Raw genomic sequence first — 14,080 nt, 5'->3', positions numbered from 1 at the left:
GTTCGGTTTCTGCACAAGGGTCCTGAGTGCTCTAAAAAAAAAGACGAGATCTATGGACGCCTTTAAGCGACACGGAGGGCTGCTAATTGATGAAATGAAACTATCTGAACACTTGTCAGTCACATCCGCCGCCACTATTGAAGGTTTGGTTGATTTAGGCCATTTTACATCAAAAAAAGATAAATGTGAGCCATGCGACCATGGCATGGTGATTATGTTTGCACCTTTCACCGGCAAGTGGACACAAGTATTAGCAGTATTCGCAACACACGGGAACGTTAAAGGAGAGCTCCTCGCGAAAATTCTAGTGGAGGCTGTATTGCTTGCAGAAGATGCCGGTCTTTTCGTGGACTTTGTCACTTGCGACGGTGCGACATGGAACAGGAAGATGTGGAAGGTACTTGGAATCGAAGCAACGTCTGAGAACATTCAATGCAGAATGAGGCATCCCAAAGACAGCAGTCGCTACGTCCACTTCCTTTCGGACTTTCCGCATCTCATAAAGTGTCTTCGCAACAACTTGCTCCTCCACGACTTCAACACTCCAGATGGGCTGGTAGGTTTTCAAGCTCCCATTTATTCCTTTTTCTTCTGTTGTTTTATTGTTGTGTGTTTGTTATAGAACTTGAACGAATGCTTTCCGATAATTTTTGCGTTTATGTTATGGAGATACACTTCGTTGAGAAATGTATGCTTCGCGTCCAGTTGGTTCATTGGGTAAATGTCAATGTAAGATAGCACTCACTCACTACAGTTGAGGAAAACAAACTGGGAAGGCTGCCGGAGCGCCGCCATAGTCCTCTTTGTGGGCTGTTGTTACCATGAGTGACACTCCCCCTCCCCTCCCTCCAAGAAAAAAAAGAAAAAAAAATGTCTGCTGAACTTGAGATGTCGGATTTAGGGCTCCCATGCAACAGCCCAGAAGGGATGGGGTCCTCGATCCTCTCCATTCAAAAAACAATAAAAGAAAAGAAAAGGTTTGTAGACGTTTTAGTGCGACAACGTTAGAACTGTATCTACAAAATAAAAAAGAATCCTGTGTTCGAGTGGGTTTGGCGGACAAATTCGTTCGCTAATTCTGGAACATCGCCAAATCAAGTATACACACACACACACACACACACACGTATATATATATATATATATATATATATATATATATATATATATATATATATATATATATATATATATATATATATATATATATATATATTGCCACGAGGCCACCCATCTTTTCACCGAGACCTACTAACTTCTCGAGATCCATGGTGTCTCGCAAATAAAACCTTGCCACGTGCACAAAATATCTGCCTAAAACGGTCTATCGGAACACTCTCTGCTCACTCGCTAACGAGAACAATGAGCAACACACAGAAATCGGACCGATAGCACTATCAACGACTCGAGGCTCTTTCTCACTACTTTGGACACACCGTGCACCATATATATGGTGCACGGTGGTTATATATGGTTATATATATATATATATATATATATATATATATATATATATATATATATATATATATAACATTATTGTGACACTTTACAATAAACTATTGCTATATGCTAAGGAAAGGCCTTTGCTCAGCAGGAGGAAGAGTCGGGAATGATCCGAGATTCGTAAACTGTACGAATTTGTCCGCCAAACCCACTCGAACACAGGATTCTTTTTTTATTTTGTAGATACAGTTCTAACGTTGTCGCACTAAAACGTCTACAAACCTTTTCTTTTCTTTTATTGTTTTTTGAATGGAGAGGATCGAGGACCCCGTCCCTTCTGGGCTGTTGCATGGGAGCCCTAAATCCGACATCTCAAGTTCAGCAGACATTTTTTTTTTCCTTTTTTTTTCTTGGAGGGGGGGGGGAGTGTCACTCATGGTAACAACAGCCCACAAAGAGGACTATGGCGGCGCTCCGGCAGCCTTCAGTGGAAAAGTCTATACTTCTTACGACGTTAGCTTTCGTTTGACGAAGCCGCACGCCACCTACCGGCATTGAGCATTGGACTCGGTAGTCGACCTTTTACGTACCGTATGAAGCGTGCGGCGATGTTTCGTTTCATGATTTCATGGCAGTAACCGTCTCCTTCCAAGCTTGTGCATCGGCCTTAGTGGCGGATCCAGGGGAAGGGGGGGGGGGGAACAGGGGCGATCGCCTTCCTTCCCTAAATTTCTGTCAGCGCTCCTCCCCCTCAATTCAATGCTCGCAGTCCACCTCCTATCACCAATTAGGACAAATGAGTGGAACCCCTGTGAGCACATAGTAACAGTGTTGGCACAACGAAGAGGTTTTTCTGCTAGTAAAAAGAAAAATTCATTACCACGCCCCCCCCCCCCCCTCCTGTGTTACTTAATGTGACCTCCCATCTCAAATAAGTGGCTAGATCCGCCCGTGCTCACACGGTAACTTCCTTCGTTTACCGCGTCTTTACATATCATGAATTCACTTGTTATGGAAACCTCGCCCGGAAACGGTTCCATTTTTGTCCGGGTGACATTAGAGGAGGCTTCATGTCAGAACCCCCTAGCAGATTTTCACATACGCAGGATTAGATTGGTGGCATTAACGATGACCTGATATTTTTTATTCGTTGCCTCGTTAAATATTTGAGCCCTTGAAGAGCCATAAAATTACTTCCTCTAGTTGAAGAGTTTCCGGGTTTTACAACATAATTCGAACTTCCCCATCAATTGTTAGAACTAGTTTCAATTACATATGATTTATGTTTCAGGTCTCCTTGGACGCTGTCAAAGACGTCTACGCAATGGATGGGAGCATCGTGACACTTCGCGTGATGCATGGCATACGGGAGGCCCACCTCAATCCGAACAACTTTGAGAAGATGCGCGTCCCCTACGCCTACCAATTGTTCGGTCCACAAGTGACCCGTGGTCTGCGGTTCTACCAACAAGATGTCGAACCGTCGAGACGCAGCTGCATACAGGCGACTTTGCGGTTCTTTGAGTAAGTGTGTCCGACATCCTAATTGTGTTGGTATTAACAGCAAAGCTTACGATATGTTTGAAGAGGGAAGTAGAAGGACATATATGTTTGCACAGCTGGGCACTTGAGCATGCAATATACACTAGAGCGAGTGTACCGTGCTGAGTGTGTGTATATATCAGAGTCACCTGAAACGGCAAGCCTAGGAACTGTCGTCAACGGACACCTCATTACTACGGCGTTTTGTTCTCCTTGTGATATATTGCAGGACACTTCGAACATGCTGCAAGGGAAGCCTGTGGCATGTTCCGAAACCACATAAAACGCTCTTATAGGTTATTCGAACATCTTACTAGAATGTTAAGCTCACAGGGATAAAACAAATTTTCTCTACGCAGATTATAACATGTGGCATTTACTGCGTTTCTTGTCGCCCAAACCCCCAGCGTTTCTTTCAAACTTAGTAGTAAATTTCGCAACGTTACCTGTGCTAAGTTGTACTCAGTGTACATCTGTCCGTAAACCAAACAGCATAATTATATCATACTATTAATTTGGCGACACCTTCATGCACCTGAAATAGTGAGGCACGAATCCCCACGATGGCATGCAGTGTGATGTGCATTGCGCGGTCTTGGTAAAATTATCTTGCACACGTACAAATACATAAAACGGCGTGCAGAGAGTAACGTTCTTCTTATTTTCTTTTATTTTATGCAGGATGATAAACAGCATCATCAACATCATGTCCTCTCGGTACGCGAGAGTAGCGCTGCGGTTGAACTCAAGTGCGGTCGACTGCCTCTACACCTTTCTTGCGTACTTGACTGAATGGGAGTCGCACGTAAAAGGCACGCGGGGCTTCCTTAGTCAGTCCACAGCAGCAGGGTTTCGAGTAACCATCAAAAGCACCTTGCTATTGCTGGAATACCTGACGACGGAAGTAGGCTATGCCTACCTGATGACAGCCCGGCTCAACCAAGACCCCCTGGAGAACACTTTTGGTATAGTGCGGCAGTGCAGCGGGAATAATGATCATCCTACGCCGCAGCAGTTCCTCGACACAATGGCATGCATCAGCTTTTGCAACCTTGTGCGCTCGCCGGACAAGGGCAATGTGACTCCTGGCACACTTGACTCTCTTTTGTCCCCTATACTGTGCTCGCCTCCGTCACCGCCACCGCAGACCTCCGGCTTCACTCATGCACTAGATGAAATTCACTTTGAAAGCAATGAAAACGACATGTTGGATGATGTGGTGACACATGAGAGTGACCATGAGGCATACGTGTCTGTCAGAAGTGACCGCAGACTGGTCCACTACATAAGCGGGTATGTTGCAAGGAAATGCATCGTGCCGTTGCACTGTTCTGCTTGCGAAAACGACTTGTTGACTTCACGAGAATCTGAAAGTGCTATCGCACAGTTCACACAACAGTGTGATTACGGGGGCCTTTTGTACCCATCTTCGACCTTGTCCAACTTTATTGGTTTTCTCGAAGACACTTTCACTGAATGTTTTAGCACTCGCCGCGTGCACCATGACAGCATCATGGATGTGATAGAGCTTCTGAAGGTGAAAAAAGCAAAACTAATTGGATGCGAGGAGCACCGTGAACATGTCACGGCACGAGTGGTAGGTTTTTATGTGCTGACAAGACTGAGATTCTTTGTCAAAGCCTTGAATCGTGCACAGCCATCTAGGCGGAAGTCTGCACAACAAAGAAAACAGAGCAGGTGCTCGTAAGGAGCCAGGGTTGTTTATAAATGAAGAAGTGGCCATCAAAACAAATTCATTGAAAGTTCGGTTTCGATGTGCATTGGGAGTACTCGTGCAGTGCTACGTAGCTGACATATCAGCGATCAGAAGATGACAACGAAAGAATGGACTGACTTGCCCGCCGTGCTTGCTGTGCTCTGTGTGGTTCGGTGTTATTACACTCGCGAATAGTCATTTTACGTGACATATTTGTGGTGGAGCTGCTGGCTCTTCCCTGTACCCATCACGAAGCTCCACTTCGGACGTATCATCACGGGTCCAACCATGTCACAGGTTCAAGGAACATCGTCTTCACCACCCGCCTCTTCTGTGACTCCTACCTACGTTGTCGTATACCTCCTGCTCGTGATCCTGGCATATTTCCAGGATATATAGATCGCTTTGACGTTAGATATATATGGGGGGTTTAACGTCCCAAAACCACGATATGATTATGAGAGACGCCGTAGTGGAGGGCTCCGGAAATTTCGACCACCTGGGGTCCTTTAACGTGCACCCAAATCTTAGCACACGGGCCTACATCATTTCAGACCGCATGGGAAATGCAGCCGCAGCAGCCGGGATTCGATCTCGCGACCTGTGGGTCAGCAGCCGAGTACTTTAGCTACTGGACCACCATGGCGGGGCACGCTTTGACGTTGACAAGTGCCTTAACGTGTACGAACAGATCAGCGCCGGCTATAGGTGGGCCCGACACTCATGCTCGCCAACGTGTTTCTTTACCTTGATGGCCCACTGCAGATGTGGTTCCTGTAGGTTATTCGAACACGTTACTGAAATGTCAAGCTCACAAGGCTAAACCAAATTTCCTCTACGTAGAATATATAGTGTGACATTTACTGCGTTTGTTGTGGTTCGAGACGCACGAAGTCGACATTGCCAGCTGGGACACTTTCAAGGAGACGATCCGTGACCTTTTCGGCGACACTGCTGCACGGCAGACGACTGCACTAAATCAGTCGGCTACTCGGGTATAGGCGTCTACCGAATCGGTAGACGTCTCACGGTTACCCAGTTCTGACGAAGCCATTTTCGAAGTATGATTGGATCAGACCTTTCGCCTGATCAGGCCGATGCTCTCTGTCAGGTTTCGGACTCGATCACGGTGACATTTTTGGTATCCGTGGTCATCCCTTGGGCCAGACTAATATTGTCAAGCACCTAATTAACAATGGTGACTCTGCGCTTATCCACTGTCGGCCTTGCCGCGTGTCCGCATCAGAACGAGCAGTGATTCAAAAGGAAGTGGCCAAAATGCCAACGAAAGACACCATCGAGCCATCGTCGAGCCCTTGGGCCTTCCCAGTGGTCTTGGTAAAGAAGAAAAGCGGCTCCTGGCGTTTCTGCGCTAGTTATCGGCACCTCAAAAAAATTACGAAAAAAAAAACGTGTACCCTCTTCTCCGTATTGACGACGCACTTGACTGTCTGCATGGCGCCACCTTCTTTTCATCTCCCGACCTCCGATCTGGCTACTGGCAAATTGCTGTAGACGAAATGGATCGTGAGACAACTGCATTCGTTACCCCCTGACGGCATTTACCAATTCAAGGTCATGCCGTTTGGCCTCTGCAATGCCCCGGCAACCTTCGAGAGAATGACAGATACGCTACTTCAAGGATTTAAATGGGCGACGTGCTTGTGCTACTTGGATGACGTGATAACTTCTCACCCACCTTCGCCACACACCTTGAACGCCTTTCTACCATTCTATAATATTCCGCTCTGTCCATGATGTTCTCAGTTTCGTGGGCCTCTGCTCCTACTTTCGGCGGTTCGTGAAAACTTTGCGGCACTCGCACGGCCACTTACCGACCTTCTCAAACAAGATGCCCCATTTCATTGGGGCCCTCTTCAAACTGACGCCTTCTCTCAACTAATTACCACTCTCACGACAACCCTATTCTTGCGCATTTCGACCCCGATGCTCCTACAGAAGCGCGCACAGACACGTGTAGTCACGGCATTGGTGCAGTTTTGGCGCAAACTCAGCGGGGCAACGACCGTGCAATTGCGTATGCAAGTCGTCTCCTTTCGAAATCTCAACGCAAATACAGAGAAATTTCATTCATTGTTTGCTGTACACCTATGACTTCTTCGCCAGTTGAACACAACTTATGCGGATACGCGTTCAACGAATGATTTTGTACTATGTGCTAGCGTGTTTTTTATGTACGTCACTAACAAGACAAAACAAACCACGACCACTTGCTTGCCTTCGGCATAGCACGCTATACTTAGGATTAGGAGACCTCACATTTAAGCCTGACTGCGAAAACTCCCGTAGCTACCATGCAACCGCGGATCATTTCATGTCTACATTTTTGGCATCACGTCTGAATAGAACCAACGCACTTTCAACAAAACAAAACAACAACGACGACGACGACAATGGTTTTGCGTGATAAAACTATATACCGCGTGAGGCTCGCCGTATTCAGTGTAGCACTCTCCCAATTACGACCACCTGTGGTTCTTAGCGCCTACATCTAAGAACGCAGGCCTCTATCATTTCCACGCCATCGAAATGCAACTGTCGAGATCGGGATGCGATCCTTATCTGCGGGTCAGCAGCCTCGTGCACATCAATCACCACTGTGCCATTGACATCAAAACCGATTCCTTTACAACTGTAATGGGCAGGCCTGGTTGGTACACTACTGGAATGGTCATGACGTATCTGTCATTCTTACCTTGTGTCACGCGTCTTAAGCACTGTTCCGTGCCACCCCATCCCTACAATAAACGCTAGTGACCATCGGCCGTATGCACAAAGTGTGCACCACTAAATATGCTTTCAAAAGACAAAATGTATACGTTGACAAAAAATAGTTGTACAAGAAAAGTACATTTGTATTTCAATACTACTTCATCAAAAGCACAGGCAACCGGCGCGCTTTAGTTTTGCCGTTTAGCTGCCGCTGAGAGAGTTGAAAACGATGCAGGCGCCAATGACGCAAAAGCTAAATACAACAAAAAGCGCGCCGATCACATATAGATGCGCCCGCAAAACACAAGCATTGGTTTGCATCATTTATTTTCGCTGAGGGCGGCCATAATTATAAGATATATGTTCGCAATATCAGTTGTACAGGAATACTACATATGTATCCAAAATATCAACACGTTCACCTCTTTCCGCACACCTCGTGATCGCTTTACTCGAGCAGACAGAACATCGCTGCTTTACCAGTATTCAAACCTTCGCGACTTCCCGCCGACTGAAAATCGTTTACTTTCAGTTTTTCTTTTTCTTTTTTTAAGCGAGCCAGTGGGCGGCGACCGCAGGCGAGTGAAAGCACACCGTCTCTCTTTTATTCGCTAAAATCTCGCAAGCTATGCTTTTAAGTTTTCGTTGAATCCCGTGCGGTGGCGCTGCAAATAAATGCGCTTGCTGTCAAGTTTTTTTCTCCTTTACTTCATATCTCGCGTAATGTTTTGTAGCAATATGTAGAAACTGAAGGCATATTTAAAAAAAAAGCCAAACAATACAGTTGTACACGTGAAATTAAAAAAAAAATCTATGGTCACAGCGGTGATTCGAACCTGGGTCTTTTTAGTGGGATGCGAGCATTCTACCCCTCGACCACTTCGGCGGAGCTGCGCACGGCTCTTAAAACGACGACAGGTCACAGACTACCGATCGCAGCGCCACTAGCGGATTTGACCCCGTTTGGGCTTCACTTTTAATGCATTGGTGCTGCGGCCGGTCCGGGCACTCCCCTTGTTCTAGTACACTCTAACCCTAGTTTACTATACTATAGTGAACTAGAATAGTCTAGTTCACTATACCTCAGACAGCATCATGCTGGCAGATGCCCCGCCCCGCATTTCCGCTGCCGCCAGAATCGGGTAGGCAACAAGCGTTGCCTCACAGATTTCTGGTGAACTGTACGAAATGAAGCACGGCCGCCTGGATCGGAGCGCGGGGCGGTGTCGCTCTGGCCGTCCCATTCGGACGGAGGAGGCGTAATTGCAGAAAGGAGCGTGGCCGCTGCTTTCGCCGCACCGCGGCGCGCGCCTACTACCCCTTCATTCTTTTGCTATCTATGCGGGAAGGTTTGCGGCGCCTTGAAAATATCGCTGTATAGTAACCGTGGGTTAGCGTACCACCTCCACCACCCTCACAAAACGCACATAAAAGAATGGACGGCGGCTATCGCTATATTCTTTATTTTTGTGCGTATGTGCGCCAGTCCCTGTCGTGATAATGGTGCTCCAGTGCGCTATGGCACATAAAGCTATAGCTTTGGCATTCCTTTTATAGAAGGAATGCCATGATGATTGTCTTATTTTGTACTTGCCATGTTTCTGTTCAAGCAAATTTGCAAGCATTACACGTTCATGATGCATAAAATAGTTTATTTAAAATAGAATAGTTTATAGTATAGCATAGAATAATTTAGTTTACTTACCGCACGTCAGAACGCTGACATGGGACGATTTCGTCTGTAGTTTGAGTTGCGCATCCTATTGAATTCACTGGGTGCCTATTCTTAATATTTTGGGGGACAGCCTGTATGTCATGAGTAGTTTCAGACTCCAGCAAGGTTTCAGAACTCGTGGGTAGGCAGATCACAGACGTTGGAACCAGCTGGTGGCTTTCTTCCCGGCCACATGGTGTGCAATCTTCAACACTGTCACTGTTCACTATGCAAAGGACGACCTTCGTTGCAGGAATTGCACACGGTGGTTGTTCCCACTCCAACCTCCGTCGCTTTTGTGGTATTTGTGGCTGCATATAGATGGGGCAACCAGGAAAGACACTGGGAACAGCAGTCCTCTTCAGAAGCCGTCTCTCGGGTGAATCAGAAGAGTAGTCATCGCCCACAAAATGCAATGAGCAGACGACGCTATTGGCAGACTTGTCGTTTGGAATGAAATCTTTCCTGGATATGGCTTTAAGCCACTTTTGCTGGATAGCCTGACGCAATGCAAACGAAGTCGCCTAAGCACGCTGCTTGGCTCTATCTCGAGCGTAATACGCTACAGTGAACTGCACTCGCTGTGTAAAGATCGATTAAGAAAACATAACAGCGTACGTTGATTCTAGTCACCACGTGCACGATGTCCAATGCGCATTTCTCCAAGCACGTCTGCGGCTGTCTACGGCGTCGCCAGCGCAGCGTCGTCTGCAAGGATGAATGGATGGATGTGGCTGTACCCTTTAGATCGGGCCGCGGCTAATGCCACCTATCCGTAATACTTAGTGAACTAACCACTAGATTTATTTTTTTTCCCTTTAAATAGTGAAGTTGAGGATTCGTACTTTGCAGTGAAGGGTTTAATTTTCACTCGTGCCTTCACTTTAGCCACCAATCAGATAACCTCCTTCTAGTTAATTCTACCCACTTAAAGTCTATTTTGCCCTCCCTGTCCCTAAATCCCAGTGCTTTGAAAAACTCTGCGCCATCATCCTGAACTATAGGGTGAAGCTCTTTACAGAACATTATCAAGTGTTCGGCAGTTTCTTCTTCCTCTCCACACGCACTGCATACTGTGTCTACCCCTTCGTATTTGGCCCGATATGTCTCGGTTCGCAATACTCCCGTCCTGGCCTCAAACAGTAGAGAACTACCCCGAGTATTATCATAGATTCTTTTCTTGGCAATTTCCTGCTTAAAAGTTTGATAGATCTCTAGTTCGGACTTCTTAATCATGCCAATTCTCTACATGTCAGTCTCCGTTTCCTTCACTTTCTTTTTAACCGATAGTTCTTTTTGGTTTGGCCACCTGCTGTTTTCTAAGTATTTACCAGTCATATTTCTGGTTCCCTTCCTCCATTTTGTATCGACATTCTTCATGTACAAGTAGCTGAAAACCTTCCTAGCCCAACGCTCCTCCTTCATTTCTCTCAATCGCTTCTCAAATTTTATCTTGCTGCTAGCATTCCTGCCCTCAAATGATGTCCATCCCATATCACCTTGTACTCCCTGATTTGGTGTATTCCCGTGAGCTCCTAAGGCAAGCCTACCTATTCCACGTTGCTTAATTTCTAATCTTGCTTGAACTTCTGATCTCATGCACAAGACTGCATTGCCGAACGTCAGCACAGGAACCATGACCCCTTTCCATATTCCTCTCACAACATCATACCTATTGTAATTCCACAGTGCACTATTTTTCATCACTGCTGCATTCCTGCTACCTTCTTTGCACGTATATTTCATGTTCCCTTAGGTACTTGGTCCCATTGCTTATCCATACGCCCAGATATTTGTATTTATCTATTGTCTTTAGCGTGACTTGTATTCTAAGTTCACTACCTTCATTATCATTAAAAAACATGACTGCTGATTTTTCCTTACTGAATCTAAAATCTAACCTATCTCCCTCATTACCGCAGATGTCCATCAATTTCTGCAAATCTTCCTTGTTGTCGGCCATTAGCACTATATCATCTGCGTACATTAATGCTGGTAGTGCCTGATCAATAAGTTTTCATTGTTTAACTAAAGAGAGGTTGAAGCCAAGTCCACTTCCCTCTAATTTTGCCTCTAATCCTTGTAGGTACATCATGAATAACAAAGGTGACAGAGGACACCCCTGCCTAAGTCCCCGTTTCACCTCCGGGCTTGGATACCTGTTTTTTCCACTTCATAACTACCTTGTTACTTTTATAGATTTCCCTTAAAAGATTAGTGACTCCATCTTCCACACCCAGTGTGTCTAGTATTCCCCACAAGTCCTCTTGAACCATGCTATCGTGCGCTTCCTTGATATCCGAAAATGCTAGCCACAGGGGCCTGAGTTCCTTTTCTGCTATTTCGATGCTCTGCGTCAGTGAGAACAGATTGTCTTCCAACCTCCTGTGTTTCCGAAACCTCTTCTGCAGTTCCCCCAGCAAGGGAGTGGGAGAACAGCGCCGCGTCACGGCACGTGGCCGAACTACCTCTATTACATTTTTTTCAAAGGCGCTCGCGCTGAATGGGACGGCCAGAGCAACCGCCGCGCGCCCCGATTCAGGCGGCCGTGACTGAAGGAACCGCCGCTCCAATGGAAAAGCGGGCGACGCGCGGGCATCTAGTAAATGAGGCGTTGGCTGCAACTGTGTGTGTTGGTTGAGGGGGGGGGGGGGGGGAGCTGTGTGATGTGTTTGAGAAAGAGGGATGAATTACGAAGGCTATTCAAGCTGCATGTCTATACAATGAATGAATACTGCTTTTATTTGCACACTTCCGCACTTGGCGTGTCATAGTCTCGGTCTCGTAGTGGTCCTTGGAAAATTACCGACACCAGTACGTGATATCTCTGTAGAGTATAGTAAAGCTAATCAAAGCTAAGTGCACATCAAAACCAGCATGTAGGCTTTCATTACTTTATAAAGATGCATTTGCAACGATCCCCCTCTCTTCCTTATGTAAAGTGTTGTCAGACATTGTGAATTAATCAATATTGCTTGGGTTGGCTTTTTTTCACTGCTTGGACGCTTAACGCCAAAGCCGAAAGCCCAGGGGAAAAAATCAATTGATGGCAGTAATGCATAACAATTAACAACATTTCCGGTAATATACAATGCTTGCTAGTGACTCACAACAACAAAACCGTTAATATTTTAAAACTGTAGCAGGTAACCCACAACATATACTTCCGCTGACATTTTTCGGTAGCCTGAAAGGGTGCACGTTACTAGTTACTTTTTATTACAGTAATGCATTTCACATTATTTTTTAAGCAATCTTGGTTCTTGCACTAATTATGCAAACAGTGCTACTATTTAGATGCCCTACTACTATATAAGAATTTATTATGGTTGCACTACATTTATTTGCTGTTTTAATTTTGTGTGGAAGCACTGCACATTGTGGCATGTTTGAACATCAAAAATACTTTTGATAGTTATTTTCACTAGTGTCATGGTGAGAAAATAATTGCACTGGCTACCACAGATGCCTCAGAAGTCATCAAATGTAACTTACGCTACTAACACTATATTTCAAATACTTATTGCAGCAGGCTAGACTCAAGCTATGCTTAAAACAAGCCATTTGTTGACAGCATTATATCTGATTATTCATTATAAATGTGCTACTCCATATCAAGTTCTTGTGAATGTAGCAAGCTCCATTCATTCTAACTTGTAAGAGCTTTCGATTATTCGTGTTTGTGTAATGCTTTTTGGCCATTTTTTAAACGCTCATTTTCCCCTTGAACCACCAGTGAATGAAACATGCTGCCATGATACACTTGGTGAAATTACAAATTTATCGGGCACTTTCGGCCTCCCAGATTAACTACTGCACGCTTGTGTGGGACACCACTACAGATACTAACATACACAAACTTCTTCTTCTTTAGAAACGTGCACTTCGAATTATAGCCAACGTTCCACATCTGCACACAATATTACCTCTTTTTGCAAAATTTAACATAATCAGAGTCACTGAGGTTCGTTTGCTGTACTCGTACTTCTTTTCCTCTAAAATGGTATCTTCTTCTAAAATCACTGACAGGACTACAATGGCAGTTCAGTGACCAATGCACCCGTAGTAAGGACAAATAGCTTGCCCCAAAAAGGCATGCTAAATACCTAAGACAATCGATTGTCTACATTGTCTTTTCGCTTTTTATTAAGCATAAAAACGAAAATATATGAGCCATCTTTTCTTGGTTCCAACGATTCATGATGCCTGTGTGTGAGAACAGGTATGTAGATCTACTAAACGATTTGCTAAAAGCATTGCTCTTTTTTTATATATTTATGGTATTTATTTCTAGTTTTAATTATCACATGAAGTTGCGTTGTCTTACTGCTTTTTGTTCTTCAATGACTGTCAAATGATCACTGTTGTACACAAACTCATTTCTTATGTATTCTTAATATTATGACTAAATATACGTATAGTGCAACTTAAAAGTAGTTACAGTGTAACTACGGAAGTAAAGAAACAAGGATAGAAAACTGTTTCTTCACTTTTATAGTTACACTGTATCTACTTTTAAGTTGCACTGTTCGTATACTCGGTCATATTAATAACAACACATAAGAAATGAGTTGTATGATTGCGCCGGATACCAGATAATTCCATAAATATGGAAGCGAAGTAACGAGGAAAGAAAAAAGAACAGAAAAGTGTTTCTTCACTTCCACAGTTACACTGTAACTACTGTTAAGCTGCGCTGTTTGTATATTAATTTCTATTACCAACTTGCCCAAGTTTCCTCGTTTATTAATATGTTCTTATTAGTACAACCCATGTATGATATTATACTTTAATTTGCTGTCCGCTGTCTATATAGCACTGTCGTAAAGGGCTTTCAGGCACTCTCAAGCTGTTCGCAACAGCTTTTTGCATGAAGGACCCCCAACAAATTGTAAACAAACTGTTGGAAATAATTATTTCATTGATTG

At 44.7% G+C, this 14,080-nt stretch overlaps 1 protein-coding gene across 2 annotated transcripts in view; it reads left to right on the top strand.

The window, feature by feature from the left end:
• The window catches only part of LOC119179000 (neuronal-specific septin-3), a 128,678-nt gene that overhangs the window by 100,857 nt on the left and 13,741 nt on the right, over positions 1 to 14,080 (top strand). The gene's annotated exons all lie outside the window — the stretch shown is intronic.

The sequence above is a fragment of the Rhipicephalus microplus genome, chromosome 7 (genome assembly GCF_043290135.1).
Source record: "Rhipicephalus microplus isolate Deutch F79 chromosome 7, USDA_Rmic, whole genome shotgun sequence".
Classification (NCBI taxonomy): domain Eukaryota; kingdom Metazoa; phylum Arthropoda; class Arachnida; order Ixodida; family Ixodidae; genus Rhipicephalus; species Rhipicephalus microplus.
The sequence above is the reverse complement of the archived record's forward strand: the minus strand, read 5'-3'. Positions and strand labels throughout refer to the sequence as shown.